Genomic DNA, 20383 nt, shown 5'->3' with positions numbered 1-20383 from the left:
CGGGGTCCTGCAACGGCGCGGCGGCGGGGCAGCAGCTCGGGGCGAGGTCGGGCGCGGGCGGCGGCGGATCCGGGCTCGCGCGGGCCCCGGATGGACTCCGCGGGCCGCGACACGGTGGGGAGCTGGCGCGGACGCGCGGCAGCGCCTGATTGGACGAGGGCGGTGACGTGATGACGTGGCGCTCCCTGATTGGTCAGAGTGAAGTGGCCGGGCGCGGTGAACATGTCCGGCGGCGGAGGAAGAAATGTCCTGTGGCACGAGGAGAGACTAGGTCAGGGTTCATCCGTGAATTTTCGGAGGGAGACACATATTTATAGCTAGAAGGAGGTAGGAGTGTCCAAATGAGGTGCGATTTTCAGCCACGCGATCGTGATCGAACGGCCGAGAGGATGGAGGGGGTTTGGATGGGTTATTGGGCCACTTTGGAGGGGTGTTGGGCTGCAACACACACGAGGCCTTTACGGTTCCCTGGTTAACCGTTGGAGTATCAAACGAACTCCAAATGGAACGAAACTTGACAGGCGGTCTACCGGTGGTGTACCATGGCCGCTTGGCAAATCTCGGTCCATTCCGAGAAAGTTTAACACCCGCACATGAAAAGAGACAAAAGGGGGCGCCGGAGGACGTTGGAGTGCCGGATTGCAAAACGGACAACGAGGAAAATGCCTGGATGCATGAGACGAACACGTATGCAAATGCAATGCACATGATGACATGATATGAAATGCATGACATGAACAAAATGCAAAATGAAGACAAACCCAACCACGAAAGAAATATCGTATCGCATCTCCGGAAAAGGCAAGAGTCAGAGTTACAAATATGGAAAGTTGCATCCGGGGCGTTACATTGAACCATGTATCATGGAGAATGAATTATGTCAAATTGGTCTAAACAAACCATCGCAAGATTACATCACGCTGGGTGAGAAATATTCATACTCTCACACATTTACTCATCTAGATGATGCCAACTATTGGTATGGGGACCATTGGTTTTACTCGCCCAACTGTACACGAGTCACAGTAGCCTTCTTGTCAGGGAAGGACGCCAAGTGAACGCTTCGTCAAAATAATCTCCCTGAGATATGTGGTAGTATGCAGATCTTTGTCAAGGCCATCACCATGGAGTCCGTGATAACATCCAGATCTTTGTCAAGGCCATCACCATGGATTCCGTGGTAGCATGCAGATCTTTGTCAAGATCAAATATACCTTCACTATAATTCCACATCAGCAACAAGGTGTGTATCAAGAAGTGTTGTCCAAGCAACATTGCAAGAAACCAAGGCATGGGATGCCCGAGAATCGACCATGGCGTGCTGCAATGTCGTTCGTACCCAATCCACGAAGGATCTGACCCACATTGGCAAGTGGTGGCAACAGGCCACCACATCAAGTACGTGGCGCACCAGTGCTACATAAACATACCTTTTCCGTTAAATGACGAGCGCACGTGTGCATTGGTGGAATTACAGTGATGCAAGTGATGTATCGTCACATGTTTACCATGCGGTTGACAGATGTACTGAACGTGTATGCGTGTCACACTAATATTAGGTAGATACTTTAAGCGGCGTAGATGTGACGGGTATTCGTTTCGAAGGCCAGAAGATGATGACACATCGCAGGTCATTTAATGCATCTGCCTACTCTATCAGAGCCATGTATAGACTACTGTAGCCCCTGTGGTACCCCTTGAGCTATAAAAGGAGGGCCTGACTTCACATAAAAAGGTTGGACTTTAGTTAATACACAAGAGCACACAAATAATTATTACCTTCCTGGTAAAGACTTGTAGCTATCTTCCCACAACATAAAAACTAACACAAAGTAGGAGTACGTTTTTACACAATCATGGAGCCTGAATCTGGGTAGATCCTCATGTGTTCTACGATCTCATTAGGCGTTGATACTCGTTTTGCGCCCTACACCACGAATCGGCAAAGGAGTCTTTCCGGTCCTTGGTGTCTCGTGTGTGTTCTGCACATGCACGACGACACCAACCTCATAGACACTATCCCTCGTACTATTCTTGTCACTGGCTGCGCACACCATGATCCATGCCATCCGCGGGTGTCGGTGTCAAAACCAGCGGATCTCGGGTAGGGGGTCCCGAACTGTGCGTCTAAGGCGGATGGTAACAGGAGGCAGGGGACACGATGTTTACCCAGGTTCGGGCCCTCTTGATGGAGGTAATACCCTACGCCCTGCTTGATTGTTCTTTGATAATATGAGTAGTACAAGAGTTGATCTACCACGAGATCAAAGAGGCTAAACCCTAGAAGCTAGCCTATGGTATGATTGTATGTTGCCATACGGACTAAAACCCTCCGGTTTATATAGACACTGGAGGGGGCTAGGGTTACACAAGGTCAGTTACAAAGGAGGCGATATACATATCCGTATTGCCTAGCTTGCCTTCCACGCCAAGTAGAGTCCCATCCGGACACGAGACGAAGTCTTCAATCTTGTATCTTCATAGTCCAATAGTCCGGCCAAAGGATATAATCCGGCTGTCCAGAGACCCCCTAATCCAGGACTCCCTCAGTAGCCCCTGAACCAGGCTTCAATGACAATGAGTCCGATGCGATGTATTGTGTTCGGCATTGCAAGGCGGGTTCCTCCTCCGCATATACCATGGAAGAGTTTTAAATACAAGGATAGTGTCCGACCCTGCAAAATAAGTTCCACATACCACTGTAGAGAGAATAATATTTCCACAAATCTAATCTGCTGACACGTTCTGACAGCATGACATCACGCCATGGCCCGATCATTATTCGAACCATTTTTCTCAACCAGCTCTGCACATAACGCGAGGCAGTTTTCTTGCCACGTCTTGTCAAAGTAGAGATCGTGTCCCCCTTATCACGGGATTCTCATCAATACAGACGTGGGTAACCCAACCGTGCCTGTTGGTATGACTCCTAGATCTTAGGCAAGTCCCAAATGGCCATGAGGAGGATGCTTGATATTCACCCTCTTTATAAAGGGGACAAAGCTTTTGCTTTTTTCCCTCCCGTGCTCAATCGAATCCTTCCCCCGCCTTGAGTTCTAACACCCAAAGCTCAAGTCAGGTGCTTCGGACCTTCAACTATGTCTGGATCCAACCTTCAAGGTCGGTGGATGCCTTCCTCCGTCACGGAGGAAGACATCAAGAAGTTGAGAGAGGCCAGATATCTGAACGCCGAAATTTCGCATCGGATGCCTGCCCGAGGGCAGGTCGTCCCTACTCCCGAACCCAGCGAGAGCATCGTGTTCATCTCCCACTTCCTCCGAGGACTAGGCCTCGCTCTGGATCCCTTTGTTAGGGGTCTTATGTTCTATTATGGGCTGGATTTTCACGATTTGGCCCCGGATTCCCTTCTTCACATCTCGTCATTTATTGTCGTATGTGAGGCCTTCCTCCGCATTACCCCCCACTTTGGCATGTGGCTCAAGACCTTTGATGTAAAGCCGAAGATGATCGAGGGGCAGCACGCAGCGTGCGGAGGTGCTTTAATAAGCAAAATCGCCGACGCTCCATGGCTAGAGGGTTCCTTCCCAGAGGTGTCCGGATTGTGGCAGCGGGAGTGGTTTTACATCACAGCTCCCCGAAGTGCCAAGTGGGTGGCTGCCCCCACCTTTTGCTCGGGCCCCCCATCGCAACTGATGTCATGGATCAGTAGGGGGCTGAGCTGGGGTCCAGCAAAGGACGTGCCAATACTACAGAGCCGTATCTCAGATCTCTTCGAGGGAGATTTCGGTCTGGTTATGGTAATGCAAGTTATGCTGGTTCGTCGAGTCCAACCTTACAAATGCCGCGCCCTCCGCATGTGGGAATTCAACCCGGAAGTTCCGCAAGCTATTCAGCATTTCCTCAGCATGACGCATGAAGAGATGTACAAATCATTCTTCGGACCCCAAATAGAGTGTCCGGAAACCACCGAGGATGTGGGTCTGAGCTGCAACCGCCCCGCTGCCCAAGTAAGTAATCCCATGCCGAACCTACTGTCCTTTTATTTATCATGGCATCATTCTAAAGAGCCGCTCTTTCACCAGGACTGGATAACAAAGGCGATGATGATCAGGTGTTCGGCCCCCCTTCCTGAGGGCTTGGACAATCCGGTACTAGACAAGATGCTTGAGCCGGCGCCTTATCTAGTTCCCTCAAAGGAAGATGATGGGGGGAATAGAGAGGGCGAAAGCGGGCCTCACTCGCTACTTATTCCAGCCGGGGGAATGAGCGCCTCCGCGAGGGAGGACAACCAAAGTGAAGAATCTGACATTCTTTCTCCCCAGGGAAGGAAGAGGACTACCTCTGAAGATCCGGAAACTAAGGTTTCCAAACGGGAGAAGAAATCTTCATCAGAGGGTCCCGCCTCGGAGGGTATTCTTGCCGCACAATGTCCGCGTGGGGTTCAGCCCTCTACCGAGCTGTAAGTAATCGAAAAGTACTTAATAGGGGAAACATCCTACCTTACTTCCAAAGACAATAACCGATCCTTATAAATTGTAGTCCGGATCGTAGCCCTTCTCGACAGAGCTCGTCTTCGGGGGATCTTCTTCCAGAGATGATGGAGAGTGAAATGCCTCCCCCTGACACCCTGCCTCATGAAGCGGGCGACCTTGAAGTGTCGTCGCGAAGGGTATCTCCGGATACGCTAAGGCCAGAGGATAACCCTTTGGCTACCCGGCCCAGTATCCGGCTCCTAGGAGAGCGACAGCAAGGGTCTGTACAGTGTGCGGTCGGATGCGCTGAAGGATCTTCTGGGGCAAGCGCCCGTCTTTGAAGCGCATCGTACAGTAATGGGTACGATAATTGAAAGGATTTCATCCGCTGAAAGCGGTTTGCATGAAGCCTTTATGAGTCTGCTGAAAGGCTTTGAGGTACGTGAAATAGCGTATGTTTTTGACAGTACCACACACGTTAGGTGTGCCCTATGCAGATAGTAGCCCCTAAGACTCTGGTTGTCGTCGAAAATAGCGACAAACAGAGGATCATAGTCCCAGGTAATAACCAGATCGCCTTTATGTGCAGGTGGCTGAAGCTCCGGTGGCTAGCCGGACTGATGGGTTTGCCGAGCTATAGCGGCAACTTGATGCGGCAGATGCCGACATCATGCTTGTCAACAAGCGGCTTGACGAGGCACAGGGTAAGTGATTTTTCCGGCAATCAACACATAGTAAGAGGAGCATGATGCCAGTATCTTTAATATGTTGTGACTACAGATGGAGCTGCCACCGTGGAGACCCTTCAGGCGGAGCTTGCCCGAGCCAAGGAGCAAGCAAGGAGTAGCAATGCGGACGCTTTAAAGGCGGCCGAAGAGTTAAGGGCCGAACAGGCCACGCATTGCGAGAGCAAGGGAAAAATAGCCAAGATGGCTGCAGAGTTAAAAGATGCCGCTGACCGTTACTAGCTTCTTGAAGAAGAAAACCGGGCGAAGGCGACGGACCTGGAGAAGGCCCCGGTGGCTGCCAAGGAAGCCCGCTCCAAAATTAGAGCGACGAAGGAGGAGCTGAATCAAGCTACAGATATCGTGTCTGGGAAGCCCTTCTTGCTGCGGACTAAGTTCGGAGATCCGAAGTATGCACCTCTAGACCGGCTATGGAGTTCTGCGGGCGCCTATGTGGATTTGGCTGCAAGTGCTGCTGATGCGGCAAAGTACTTCAAGGATCGGAAAGATCATGAAGTGGAAAAACTGTTCTGGTCACAGTTTCATGCTCTAGTCCATCCGCTGCTGTTGAATGAGCGGATGGCTGAGTGGGCCGAGCTCCATAGGTTGTCCGGACTTGCCATGAGGTCCGTGGTGGATCACCTATGGCCGGGAGGGCCAAGGCCGAATAGCTACTTTAGTTTAGTGCAACAATTCCTTGGTGATGTGCCACGCGTCGATGCTGTAAAGAGATCGGCGTGCATAGAGGGTGCGCGGATGGCCTTTGCCCGTGTCAAGACATACTGGGCGGAGATGGAGGCCACCACTGTTGCGACACAGGGTTCGGCCGTAGGCCGAGTGGCTGCCGAGCACTACTTTGAAGAAGTTCTTGAAGGCGCTCGTTCGATAGAGGCTCAGTGCTCGAAGAATATTATGTTCTAGTGACATGTATTCCCATTGTAAAAACAATGTTTTATTGAATTATCAAGGCTGTATTTATACTTTTGCCCGAAAGTACTACGATGCCTCCTGTGCGGCTTTTTATGTATCTATATAACCTGAAAGTTTGCAGCCGCCAGCTTCCGCCCCCACGCATATAATGCGGGGGTGTTCGCAGAAAATGCATATCCACACTTGATGCAACGTCTTGGTCCGTTAAGGAGGTGATAGCACAGCGAACGAGGCAATCGGACTATATTGCTTTAACACTTTCACTTAGCCATAGGAGTTTGACGGTGGGGCTACTATATAGCCCCTGGTACTTCTGTGCTCGTCCGAATACGGGGCGCGTACGTACATGACCGGGAAACGGCCCTTCGTTAATGCGGAGGAATCCCGAAGATTCCAATGAGTCATCGAGTGGTTGACCAGTCTCTCGCTATATCATGACAGTCAGTTTTCAGCTTTCTCCACTGAGGTGCTCATCCGGACGAACCAGGGCACAATCGTAGTAGTTCTCCTAGTGCTACCTTCGCCGATATAACGGAACGTAAGGTACCAAAACATGGGAGCCGGGCAAACCCAACATTTGACCAAAGACATGATTCGGAGCTGATGCATATAGGGCCAAACTCCCGACGCCGAACACTCCCTAAGGTGTTCGGTCTTTATAACGTATATCGGGCTAAAAAATGCCCTTAAGAAGAAACCCCATGTGTCTAGGTACGTGCAAAATCCTGACGTGGCCACATGCCAATAACGCCATCATCCTTCTCGGTTGTGTGGAGTATCCGGAGGATGTGACCAACAAGAGACAGTAAAAAAGGTTTACACAGGGTCTTAATCTAAAAAGAAACCTTTGGGCGGGTCCCTGCTGCACGTCTGCACCTGTGTCTCTGTTGTGCCATGTACTGGATGGGTGTAGCACGATTGTCATCTGCGAAAGGAAAGAACTTAGGTGAAAGTTGCCGCGCCAAAAAGAAGAATTAGTTATTATAGATGAACTATCAAAATTCAAGAGAAGCCGAGTTTAGCCGAGCTGTCCTGGTTACACGCGGGAAGCCCCTGGTATCGTTTATGAGGGTTTGATCATCAAACCAATCTCATGTATATATGATTGAACGCCGGATTCGTTTAACTGTGTCCAAGGTCTTGATGACCCGCCATTTTTTCTGGTTGGTGAGGCCGTCTAGTTTGCGGCAGTTAGAACCGCTGCATCCTCCTCCGTACGTAAGAAATGTTCGGTATTTCCGCTAACTGAGATGATGCCACATGGACCGGGCATCTTAAGCTTAAGAAAAGCATAATGCGGTATTGCGTTAAAACGAGCGAAAGCCGTTCTTCCGAGTAGTGCTTGATAACCACTTCGGAATGGGGCGATGTGGAAAGTTAACCTTTCGCTTCGGAAGTTATCTGGGGAACCGAATACCACCTATAGTAGTAGAGAGCCTGTACAGCGGGACTCTTGGCCTGGTATTACTCCCTTGAAGGTAGTATTACTGTGGCTTATTTGTGTCGGGTCTATCCCCATTTTGCGGATTGTGTCCTGATATATCAGATTTAGATCACTGTCGCCGTCCATGAGGACTCGTGTGAAATGGTACCCATTTATTATTGGGTCTACCACCAAGGCCGTCAGTCCTTCGTGCCAGATATTTGTCTCGTGATCCCTATGATCAAAAGTGATCGGGCAGGCCAACCAGGGGTTGAACCTAGGGGTGACAGGCTCTATGGCCCGTGTGTCTCGGAGTGCATGTTTGCTTCTCCTCCATGTCACATGGATCACGTTTACTGTTTTAACCTCCGGTGGGAACTTTTTCTGTCCTCCGGCGCTTTGCTGGCGAGGTTCATCCTCGTCTTCGCTTGGTGTCTCTTCCCCTTTGTGTTCGGCGTTTAGCTTACCGGCCTGCTTGAAGACCCAACATTCTCTATGGGTATGATTTGCAGGTTTGTCTGGGGTGCCGTGGATCTGACAGAGTTTGTCAAGAATTTTGTTTAGGCCAGATTGTCCTTCCCTGCTGCCTTTGAAAGGCTTTTTCCACTGACCTGGTCGGGAGCCCCTGAATTCGGCGTTTACCGCTGTGTTATCTGGGCTACCTTCTTTATTTCGACGCTTGTTTTTGTTGCGTCGTGGTTTACCATTGCCATCCCTGACTTCGGATGTGCTTGGGTCGCTGGTGCTGCTACGGGCCAACCAACTATCCTCGCCCGCACAAAAGCGGGTCATGAGGCTTGTTAGGGCTGCCATTGTTCTCAGTTTTTCTTGGCCGAGGTGTCTGGCGAGCCATTCGTCTCGGACGCTGTGTTTAAAAGCTGCCAAGGCTTCGGCGTCCGGACAATCGACGATTTGGTTCTTCTTGGTGAGGAACCTGTTCCAAAGCCTTTGGGCAGACTCTTCGGACTATTGGATTATATGACTTAAATCATCTGCATCCGGAGGTCGAACATAAGTCCCTTGAAAATTGGCTCGAAAAGCGTCCTCGAGCTCCTCCCAACTTCCAATTGAGTTTTTGGGGAGGCTTTTCAGCCAGTGCCGAGATGGCCCTTTAAGCTTGAGGGGCAAGTATTTAATGGCATGGAGATCGTTTCCACGAGCCATATGAATATGGAGGAGAAAGTCCTCTATCCAGACTCCAGGGTCTGTGGTCCCATCATATGCCTCTATGTTCACCGGTTTGAGTCCCTCTGGGAATTCGTGATCCAGCACCTCATCAGTGAAACATAAGGGGTGTGCGGCACCCCTGTATTGGGATGTGCCATGGTGTTCGGACGGTTGTAGTATTCGGTGTTGGTTTTGTACCGTAGCGCGCTTCCTAGATCCGTAGATGGATCTGGTCGCGCCGGATTTTTGACGCAAGTTCTCACGTAGATCGTGTGTGACTTGTGTGTGACTTTGTTAGCCGCTCTATCACGTTCACAAGGTGGTGGATCCGGCCGGTTGGCCGTATCATTCTTCCGCTGTATGGGCTCTAAGGCCTCATCGTCGAATTTCGGTAATAGCTTGCGCTTTGGGTAGCTATTTTTATGGTAACTTCCACCATACTTTGTGACTTTGTTCCACCTGCTGTTGAGCGTATCTTGTGTGACCTTGAGCCTTTGCATCTGTTTCTTCAGGCTCCTCACTGTGGCAATAAGCCTTTTGCGGAGGTTCTCTTGCTCCAAGTGCGTTTTCGGGATGATGTGTACATCTTCGTCCAGACTATTTTCTTCCCCAGGCGGGGTTTGATGAGGCTTATCCTTGGCGTCGTGTTCGGACGTTGGATCCGTACTATGTTTGCAGTTTGCATCTTGATCGTGCTCTGCCACCGGGGTGGTGCAGTCGTCGTTTCTTCTAGAGTTGACGGGACTGTTATTTCCTCTTGCGCTGTTATCGCTGTTTTTGCTATGGCGGGACTTAGAGCGGCGCTACTGACGTCGGCGCTTGGGTTGCTTGGAGGGGGCATCCTCCGCTGTCTCTTTGCCGTCGCCCTCTTTTGGTGTATCCACCATATATACGTCATGTGATGAAGTGGTGGTCCAGCGCCCTGTGGGCGGTGGTTCCTGTTCGTCTCCTGCATCGTCTTCCATACCGTCGATGTCTTCGGAGTCGAAAAAGTCAAGCATGTCGGTTAAGTCATCGACAGTGGCTACTAAGTGGGTGGTGAGTGGGCAGCGAATTTCTTCGTTGTCCGCATCCCATTCTAGCCGGACATAGTTCGGCCAAGGTTCTCCTGACAGGGAGAGAGACCTTAATGAATTTAGCACGTCGCCGAAGGGCGAGTGCTGAAAGATATCCGTGGAGGTGAACTCCATGATCGGCGCCCAGTCGGATTCGACGGGCACAGATGTGAGCGGCTCGGAGTCCGTGGCCGGAGATGAACCCAGTGGTTCGGCGATACGACTCTCGTAAGGGGTGAAGTCAGTATCTGGCTCTATCACCGCTGAGAGGGCGGCCTCTGTGGCGGGTTCTACCCCTCCGCTCTCGGATGGCGTGATTTTCTCCGGATTAACGGCCGGAGTAGTTGCGGATGCGATCTCCAGAACACTGTCCGACGTCAGAGTTATGTCATGCTCGTCACGACTGTGCGGCGCGTCCGACATGGGCTCGAATCTGTAGAAGATCAAGTCTCTGCGGATGTCGGCCGTGTAGTTCAAGTTTCCAAATCTGACCTGATGGCCAGGGGCGTAGCTCTCGATCTGCTCCAGATGGCCAAGCGAATTGACCCGCAGTGCGAAGCCGCCGAATACGAAGATTTGTCCGGGGAGGAAAACCTCGCCCTGGACCGCATCGCTAGAGATGATCGAGGGGGCCATCAAGCCTTATGGCGACGACACAGTGGAACTCTCAATGAAAGCACCAATGTCGGTGTCAAAACCGGCGGATCTCGGGTAGGGGGTCCTGGACTGTGCGTCTAAGGCGGATGGTAATAGGAGGCAGGGGACACGATGTTTACCCAGGTTCGGGCCCTCTTGATGGAGGTAATACCCTATGTCCTGCTTGATTGTTCTTTGATAGTATGAGTAGTACAAGAGTTGATCTACCACGAGATCAAAGAGGCTAAACCCTAGAAGCTAGCCTATGGTATGATTGTCTGTTTCCCTACGGACTAAAACCCTCCGATTTATATAGACACCGGAGGGGGATAGGGTTACACAAGGTCGGTTACAAAGGAGGAGATATACATATCCGTATTGCCTAGCTTGCCTTTCACGCCAAGTAGAGTCCCATCCGGACACGGGACGAAGTCTTCAATCTTGTATCTTCATAGTCCAACAGTCCGGCCAAAGGATATAGTCCGACTGTCTGGAGACCCCCTAATCCAGGACTCCCTCAGCGGGCGTGAATCGGATGTTGCCAACTCCAACAATGAACACAATTTTAAGAGGAGTAGTGTATAGGATGTTGGTGGCATCTAGATGAGTAGATGTGAGCAATTAATTGAAAATGTCATATCGAGTGCGACGTAGCCTTGCATTGGTCAATGTGGAATGAAAATTCGTCCTCCGCAATGCATGATTAAAGTGGTTCTTCAACTGAATGGATTCTCCTCGTCGATGCGGTCTTGGTGGTGTGAGGGTTTAACTAGGAGAAGTTGTGGTGTATAGGGGATGTGCATGCTAGGTGAATGTCCACTCTTCCTCTCTTACATGAACTCTTCATCTATTAAAGGAACACAAGAGCCACTCTTGGTTTATTACAGGGACGAAGGCCAGCTCCGTCGCTTTCCTACGAACGAAGGGTGATCTTTAGCCCAAACTTGAACGGAAAGGGCCTCATCGGCCCATGTGTGGATGAAGAGTCACACTTCGGCCTAGGGGAGGATGGCTGGGGTATAGAACATGAATTTATTAAATCCTATCCACATCTTTGAAATTTCATAAAAAATATTTTAAAAATAGATTACTACTCCATGTGTGTTGTTGCGGGAACTTGTTAAAAGAAATGATACATATGAAAGGTTGCTAGCCGATGGCTGGCTGTAGGGGAGGAAAAACAATCGCCTCCCTCGCCTTCCGATGCGATGCACCTGACCGTATGAGCATGTTCCCTCTCCCCTGCTCCATTCCATCTCTATCGCGTGATGCAACACCATGTTAGAGCAGTTACGGAACCGCTCGAGCAACTCAGCAACCCTCACGTAGCATTCCCCACAACAACCGTTGGCTCGTAGCACCACGTTGATCCATGTTGCTAAAGGAAATATGCCTTAGAGGCAGTAATAAAGTTGTTATTTATATTTCCTTATATCATGATAAATGTTTATTATTCATGCTAGAATTTTATTAATCGGAAACTTAGTACATGTTGGGGATATTACTACTGGACATAAACTGGCCAGGAGAGGCCGGGTTATCCCCATGATGATTACCTTATTTGAAGCCCATGAAGACATGATGATGGCGATTCATGAAGGCCCAAGGCCCAAAGGCGGGTTAAGGCCTGTAGACATAAACCAATATTGATGTATACTTGTATGATAAGATAGGAGTAGAGACTGAGCCGGACACGTTTATGATCTGGCCTCGGGACTCTCTAAACCGACGGGTGTCGACCTATGTATATAAAGGGGCGACCCGGCGGCGGTTTAAGGACAACACACAACAACTTGAGAGCCAGGCAAAGCGTATTCGCTCCTTGGTCATCGAAACCCTAGCAATTCCATCACAACTGGAGTAGGCTTTTACCTTCATTGTAAGGGGCCGAACCAGTATAAACTCTCGCGTCCCTTGTCCGCTTTAAACCCCTTTAAGCTAACCCGTAGTGATGGCTCCATGACTAAGTCCTTTCACGAGGACATCTGCCGTAACAAGACCACGACAGTTGGCGCCCACCGTGGGGCTATCGCATGATGGTTTCGAGTTCTTGAAGGTCAGCTTCGAAGGACTCAAGGGATACGCTGTGGGCCGGATGACTAAAAGTCGTCGCGGCAAGCTCTACATCAACGATGCAGGATGGAGTCCCGAGGTCGGCTCAATTGAGTACGGGTACCGGGTCCCCTTTGGTGGAATTCACGTCTTCATCGACAAGATCGGCGAACCGGGCCCTGAGCGGGACATCTGCACCGACATCATCGAGACGGCTCAGCGTGCAGGATCCGCCCAGGTTCAGCCTGCCATAAAGCGTGCCTTTGTAGGTGTCATCCATGGAGCGGAATAGGAGGATAGATCGGCATCTGGCGGTGAAACCATTGTCTATTCTAATGATGAGTCTTCAAGCAGAGAGACCGAGTCACTGTACCGGCTGCAGGATGGCCAGGTTAGTGGAGGTTCCGATGGCGACAGTATTCCGGACCCCATTGATCTGCCGAGTCGGGTCGCGGTCTTCATGGTCGGTACACAATCAGCACAACACTCTTCTACCGCCGTGGCGATGATCTCCAGTTCAGCAGCAGCAACACCAGCAGGAGCAGGGGGCTCAGCGCCGCCTTCGGCTCAGGTTCTGTCCGATTTGTTCGACGCTTTAGCAACATTGCTGGCAGCAGAGGTGGACACGGCAAACCAGGATCAGCACAACACAGAGATTGCAAAGGTGAAGGATCAGATAACTCAAGCTAAAGCGGACCTGGCAGCATAGAACGTCAGGATGGCTACCGAGTGGGCCGAGTTGGAGGCTCAGGCCTACCGACTTATGCTGGATCAGAGTGCGTCAGATGATGTCATGAGAAGAAGATACCGGTCGCACCTCCCACCGGTTTTCGAGGCAAGAAATCTCTTTAACACGCCAGGAGCTGGCACCAGCAACCAGCCAGTGGTAAACCGGGCAGAGGCGCCTGGGACTGGGGCACCGGTTTAGCCACGTGCAATGGATCCACTGCCTCAGCCTCGTCAGAACGATGTCCCATCACGACACGTCTCAACACCTCCGGGTCATTACTCTAACCCGTTGGATAACATCGTTGCCGCCGCTTCACGATTGGCAGCTCTCCCGATTGATGGCGAGTCCCTAGTAGCAGTTGAAACACAACGGGCTAGGGAGCTCCTTCAGACGGCCTTGACTCAGCAGCAGGTCTATTCATATAGCCACGAAAGGATTCATTCTACTCCCCTCCCAAGCTAGAGCTACAACGGGCATATCGATGAACCGGCCGTATCAAGCAGCGCGTGGAATCGTAATCCGCCCCGTGTCCATAACCCGACGGGTGGCAGTGGCAATGCCCAGGATGTAGTGGATCGCGCTAGGGCACGTCGGGAAGCCGAGTTAGCGGCACAGCATGAAGCTCCAGTTTGACAACTCACTCCAGTTCGTCAATTCACTCTGGTTCATCCAACAACGTTGGTGGAACCGGGGGTTACTTCCAGTTCTTTGGGAGTAGCATGTCTTGTCCCCGCATTGCGCAACGTATGGCTACCCAAGGATTTCAAAGGCCCGCGCAAGGTGCCGAATTACACCGCTGATTTATCCCCGAGTCATGGGTGGAAAGCTATGAGATGGCAATGGAGATGCTGGATGTGGACGAGGCGGCGTCTTCCAAATACTTCGTCATGATGTTGGAGGGAATGGCTTGCACATGGTTGAAAAACCTGCCAGCCAACTCCATTGGGTCGTGGGCCAAGTTAAGGGATCGGTTCATCCAGAATTTCAAGGATACGTGCAAGCAGCCCATGTCAATCGTGGATTTAGCTGCCTGTGTCCAGGAGGAAGGAGAGTCAACAACCCACTGGGTGCGCCGGGTTTCGGAGATTTTGCATTCATCAAATCGCATCAATGCTGACACAGCCGTTTTAACATTGGAAGGCAATTGCCGGTTTGCACCTTTGAAGCTGAAGTTGGGACGGCTTAAACGCCATTGTAATGACATGGGAACACTTATGGCAGCTCTGGTGAGGTATGTCGACTCTGATAGTACCAAGGACCCCGAGTCTGATGATGACAAGACGGGGAAGGGAAAGAAGAGCGGCAACACTAAGGGGCAGCAGCATAACCCGGCAGGTCATGGGAACAACGGTAAATGCAAGGCAGATAATAGCTTTGACTTTGTGGCTAACACCAACACCCAGGATAATGGTTAGCGGCGTAAGGGTAAACCGCCCCAGCAGGGTGGAGGGTCAGCCCCCAATCTGGAGCGCCCGCTGAATCAGCCTTGCCCAAAGCACGGATCAAAGGAGAGGCCAGCCACACATCTTTGGAAGGATTGCTTCATTATGCGGGAGTTCAAAAATTCAAATCTCTTTCAATACGACAATGGATCGCCTGACGGTTCAAGAGGCGGTTTCCATGAGCCGGGTTATGGCGGTGGCAGTTCCTGTTCGGGATTCCAAGGTAACCAAACCGGACATGGCAATTAGAGCAGCTGGGGCAACTAAGGAGGTTATAATCATCAAGGGAATCAACAGCAGCAGCAATCGGGTTATCAGAGCAATCCGAAGCAGTTGAATAGTGGGTAGTATCATGTCTTCACCACTAGCTTATGTAAGCGCGATCAGAAGCTTCATAAAAGAGCCGTGAACTCCGTGGAACCGGCGGTACCTCGTTATCTGCGCTGGTCTGAACAGCCCATCCTGTGGAGTCGAGAGGATCATCCACCTGGGTTGACAATCTGGGTCATCTGGCCTTGGTGGTGGCACCTCAGGTTGGGGGGGTATAAGTTTACCAAGGTGCTTATGGATGGAGGAAGCAGTATCAATATCCTTTACTATGAAACCTTCCGTCGAATGGGGTTATCAGATAAGAATCTCAAACTGCCGAACACCGTGTTTCATGGTGTGGTGCCTGGTAAATCGGCGTACCCAGTTGGCAAGATAGCTCTGGAAGTTGCTTTTGGAGATGATCATGATTCAAGATCAGAGGTGTTGACTTTTGAAGTGGTGAAAATCAAGAGTCCATATCATGCCCTGTTCGGCCGGCCGGCTTATGCTAAGTTCATGGCAAGGCCTGATACGTCTCCAACGTATCTATAATTTTTGATTTCTCCATGCTATATTATCTTCTGTTTTTGGACATTATTGGGCTTTATTATACACTTTTATATTATTTTTGTGACTAACCTACTAACCGGAGGCCAGCCCAGAATTGCTGTTTTTTGCCTATTTTAGGGTTTCGAAGAAAAGGAATATCAAACGGAGTCCAAACGGAATGAAACCTTCGGGAACGTGATTTTTGGAACAAACAAGATCTAGGAGACTTGGAACCTACGTCAAGCAACCAACAGGGAAGCCACGAGGTAGGGGGCACGCCTACCCCCCAGACGCGCCCTCCACCCTCGTGGGTCCCCTGTTGCTCCACCGACGTACTCCTTCCTCCTATATATACCTACGTACCCCCAAACGATCAAATACGGAGCCAAAACCCTAATTCCACTGCCGTAACTTTCTGTATCCATGAGATCCCATCTTGGGGCCTATTCCGGAGCTCTGCCGGAGGGGGCATCGATCATGGAGGGCTTCTACATCAACACCATAGCCCTTCCGATGAAGTGTGAGTAGTTTACCTCATACCTACGGGTCCATAGTTATTAGCTAGATGGCTTCTTCTCTCTTTTTGGATCTCAATACAAAGTTCTCCCCCTCTCTTGTGGAGATCTATTCGATGTAATCTTCTTTTGCGGTGTGTTTGTTGAGACCGATGAATTGTGGGTTTATGATCAAGTTTATCTATGAACAATATTTGAATCTTCTCTGAATTATTTTATGTATGATTAGTTATCTTTGCAAGTCTCTTTGAATTATCAGTTTAGTTTGGCCTACTAGATTGATCTTTCTTGCAATGGAAGAAGTGCTTAGCTTTGGGTTCAATCTTGCGGTATCCTTTCCCAGTGACAGTAGGGGCAGCAAGGCACGTATTGTATTGTTGCCATCGAGGATAACAAGATGGTTTTTTTTATCATATTGCATGAATTTATCCCTCTACATCATGTCATCTTTCTTAAGGCGTTACTCTATTCCTATGAACTTAATACTCTATATGCATGTTGGATAGCGGTCGATGTGTGGAGTAATAGTAGTAGATGTAGGCAGGAGTCGGTCTACTTGTCTCGGACGTGATGCCTATATACATGATCATACCTAGATATTCTCATAACTATGCTCAATTCTGTCAATTGCTCAACAGTAATTTGTTCACCCACCGTAAAACACTTATGCTCTTGAGAGAAGCCACTAGTGAAACCTATGGCCCCTGGGTCTATCTTCATCATATTAACCTTCCAACACTTAGTTATTTCCTTTGATTTTTTACTTTGCTTTTATTTTACTTTGCGTCTTTATCATAAAAATACCAAAAATATTATCTTATCATATCTATCAGATCTCACTCTCGTAAGTGACCATGAAGGGATTGACAAGCCCTTATCGCGTTGGTTGCGAGGATTTATTTGTTGTGTGCAGGTGCGAGGGACTCGCGCGTAGCCTCCTACTGGATATATACCTTGGTTCTCAAAAACTGAGGGAAATACTTACACTACTTTGCTTCATCACCCTTTCCTCTTCAAGGGAAAACCAACGCAGTGCTCAAGAGGTAGCGAGAAGGATTTCTGGCGCCGTTGCCGGGGAAGTCTACACAAAAGTCAACATACCAAGTACCCATCACGAACCCCTATCTCCCGCATTACATTATTTGCCATTTGCCTCTCGTTTTCCTCTCCCCGACTTCACCCTTGCCGTTTTATTTGCCCTTCTTCTGTTCGTCTTTTTGTTTGCTTTTATGGCTTACTTGGCTCGTTTGCTTGTTTGGTTGGAATAGTTTTTTATTTATTACTAAATAGAGAACCTAAGATCTATGGATCTTTGAGGGAGTCCTGGATTAGGGGGTGTTCAGGTAGCCGGACTATACCTTCAGCCGGACTCCAGGACTATGAAGATACAAGATCGAAGACTTCGTCCCGTGTTCAGATGGGACTTTCCTTGGCGTGGAAGGCAAGCTTGGCAATGCGGATATTCAAGATCTCCTACCATTGTAACCGACTCTGTGTAACCCTAACCCTATCCGGTGTCTATATAAACCGGAGGGTTGTAGTCCGTAGGACATCAACTCCATATACAACAATCATACCATAGGCTAGCTTCTAGGGTTTAGCCTCCTTGATCTCGTGGTAGATCTACTCTTGTACTACCCATATCATCAATATTAATCAAGCAGGAGTAGGGTATTACCTCCATCGAGAGGGCCCGAACCTGGGTAAAAACATCGTGTCCCTTGTCTCCTGTTACCATCCGGCCTTGACGCACAGTTCGGGACCCCCTACCCGAGATCCACCGGTTTTGACACTGGCATTGGTGCTTTCATTGAGAGTTCCTCTGTGTCGTCGCCTTTAGGCCCGATGGCTCCTTTGATCATCAACAACGATGCGGTCCAGGGTGAGACTTTTCTCCCCGGACATATCTTCGTCTTCGGCGGCTTCGCACTGCGGGCCAATTCGCTTGGCCACCTGGAGCAGATCGAAAGCTACGCCCCTGGCCATCAAGTCAGGTTTGGAAGCCTAAACTACATGGCAGACATCCGCGGAGATTTGATCTTCGACGGATTCAAGCCACAACCAAGCGCGCCGCACTGTCTCGCGGGGCATGATCTAGTTCTATCACCGAACAGTATCCCGGAGGCCGCAAACGCACCAGCTCTGACCCTTAATTTGAAGCCAGTTGTGTCAATCAAGGATGAGCGGTTGCACGTCACCTCAGGGGCTGCGATCTCAAAGGCGATCGAGCCGAACGCCGGCCCCACACTCCGCGTGACTCATGACTCCGAGGATCCGGACTCCTCTCCGGACTCCGAACCCCCCGCGCCCCTGCCGATCGAATCCGATTGGGCGCCAATAATGGAGTTCACCGCCGCGGACATCTTTCAGCACTCGCCTTTTGGCAATATCCTGAATCTCTCAAGTGTCTCTCTTTATCAGGAGAGCCCTGGCCGAACTGCGGTCAGTGAGGATGGGATATGGACGATGAAGAAATTCAAAGCCCACCCACCACCCACTTGGTAGCCACTGTCGACAATTTAAATGACGTGCTCAACTTCGACTCCGGAGACATCGACAGCATGGATGACGATGCAGGAGATACCGATGAACCAATGCCCATAGGGCATTGGACAGCCACCTCATCTCACGATGTGTACATGGTGGATACCCCTAAAGGAAGCGACAACGAGGAAAAAGGGGATGGAACGGGAGATCGACCCCCCGAAAAGCAATCAAAGCGTCGGCGTAAACGCCGACCCAAGCCCCGCCTCGATAAAAACCCAGCCATAGAGCAGGACGAGCCGGTAGACGACGAGCAGGCCTCAGAGCAACCATCCGAACAGGGCAACACGGATAGAGAAACTGAACATCCCTCCTCCGGTGAAAACGGCATTCCAGACGACCTCACGCCGGATAAACCCATGGAGCAGAAGAATCTCCATGAGAGGCTCGTTGCAACTGCATGCAGCCTGAAAAAGCAGAAGCAGAAGCTAAAAACAGCGAAAGATGCACTCCGGATTAGATGGAGCAAAGTAATCAATACCGCAGATAAATACGGCAACGGTCGCCGCACTAAAAGCTATCCGAAAAGAAAGCTACTGCCTGAATTCGACGAAGAGGCCCTAGAGCCCTCGCATTCAAAAAATAAGAAAGCCACATGGTCGGATAGACGACCCCATAAAGCAGCAAGCGGCGCCGCACTTAAATCGGCATGTGACCCACCTAAGGATTCGCATCATGGCCCAGTTAGGTCCATTTATGGGCCAAGAAAGCAAGCTCTCGTAAGCAATGCAATAAAGCCATCATCAGAATCCGGCACACCCAAATACAGGGGCGCCGCACACCCCCTATGTTTCACCGATGAGGTCCTGGACTATGAATTTCCAGAGGGATTCAAACCCGTAAACATAGAGGCATATGATGGAACAACAGACCCTAGAGTCTGGATCGAGGATTATATCCTCCACATACACATGGCTAGAGGAGATGATCTCCACGCCATAAAATATTTACCCCTTAAGCTTAAAGGGCCAGCCCGGCATTGTCTTAAAAGCCTTCCTGAAAACACAATTGGAAGTTGGGAAGAGCTCGAGGATGCTTTCCGAGCAAATTTTCAAGGGACCTATGTCCGCCCTCCGGATGCAGACGATATTAGTCACATAACTCAACAGCCCGGAGAATCAGCTCGGCAGTTCTGGAATAGATTCCTCACTAAAAAGAATTAGATAGTCAACTGTCCGGACACCGAAGCCTTAGCAGCTTTCAGGCATAACGTCCGAGACGACTGGCTCGCCAGACACCTCGGCCAAGAAAAGCCAAGAACAATGGTCGCACTAACAAGCCTCATGACCCGCTTTTGTGCAGGAGAGGACAACTGGTTGGCAAGGTGCAGCCCCAGCGACCCAAGTACATCCGAAACTAGGGATGGAAACGGAAAACCGCGACGCAACAAGGACCATCGCCGGACTAAGGAAAAAAGTCCGAAGAGCACGACAGTCAATGCCGGATTCAAAGGTTCACGACAAAACCAGACAAAACCGCCCCTCCAGGATAACAAGGACGATCCATCCAACTTAAATAAAATCCTGGACAAGATATGTAAGATACACAGTACTCCCGGGAAGCCTGCTAACCATACCCACAGAGATTGTTGGGTTTTCAAACAATCCGGCAGACTCAATGCCGAACACAAGGGGCTCGACACACCAAGCGAAGACGAGGACGAACCCCAAAAGCAGAGCATCAGGAAACAAAAGAACTTCCCACAAGAAGTAAAAACAGTGAACTTACTTCACATAACAAAACATGCGGCGCCCATAAAGGTACGCACCACACGACCTATCACCAAAGGGTCCCGCCACTGGTTGTCAAAACCAATCATCTTCGATCAACTAGATTATTCTAGAAATATCAAGAATGCAAGATGGACTGCCTT

The sequence above is a fragment of the Triticum dicoccoides genome, chromosome 2A (genome assembly GCF_002162155.2).
Source record: "Triticum dicoccoides isolate Atlit2015 ecotype Zavitan chromosome 2A, WEW_v2.0, whole genome shotgun sequence".
NCBI classification, from domain to species: domain Eukaryota; kingdom Viridiplantae; phylum Streptophyta; class Magnoliopsida; order Poales; family Poaceae; genus Triticum; species Triticum dicoccoides.
Note: the sequence above shows the minus strand (reverse complement) of the source record.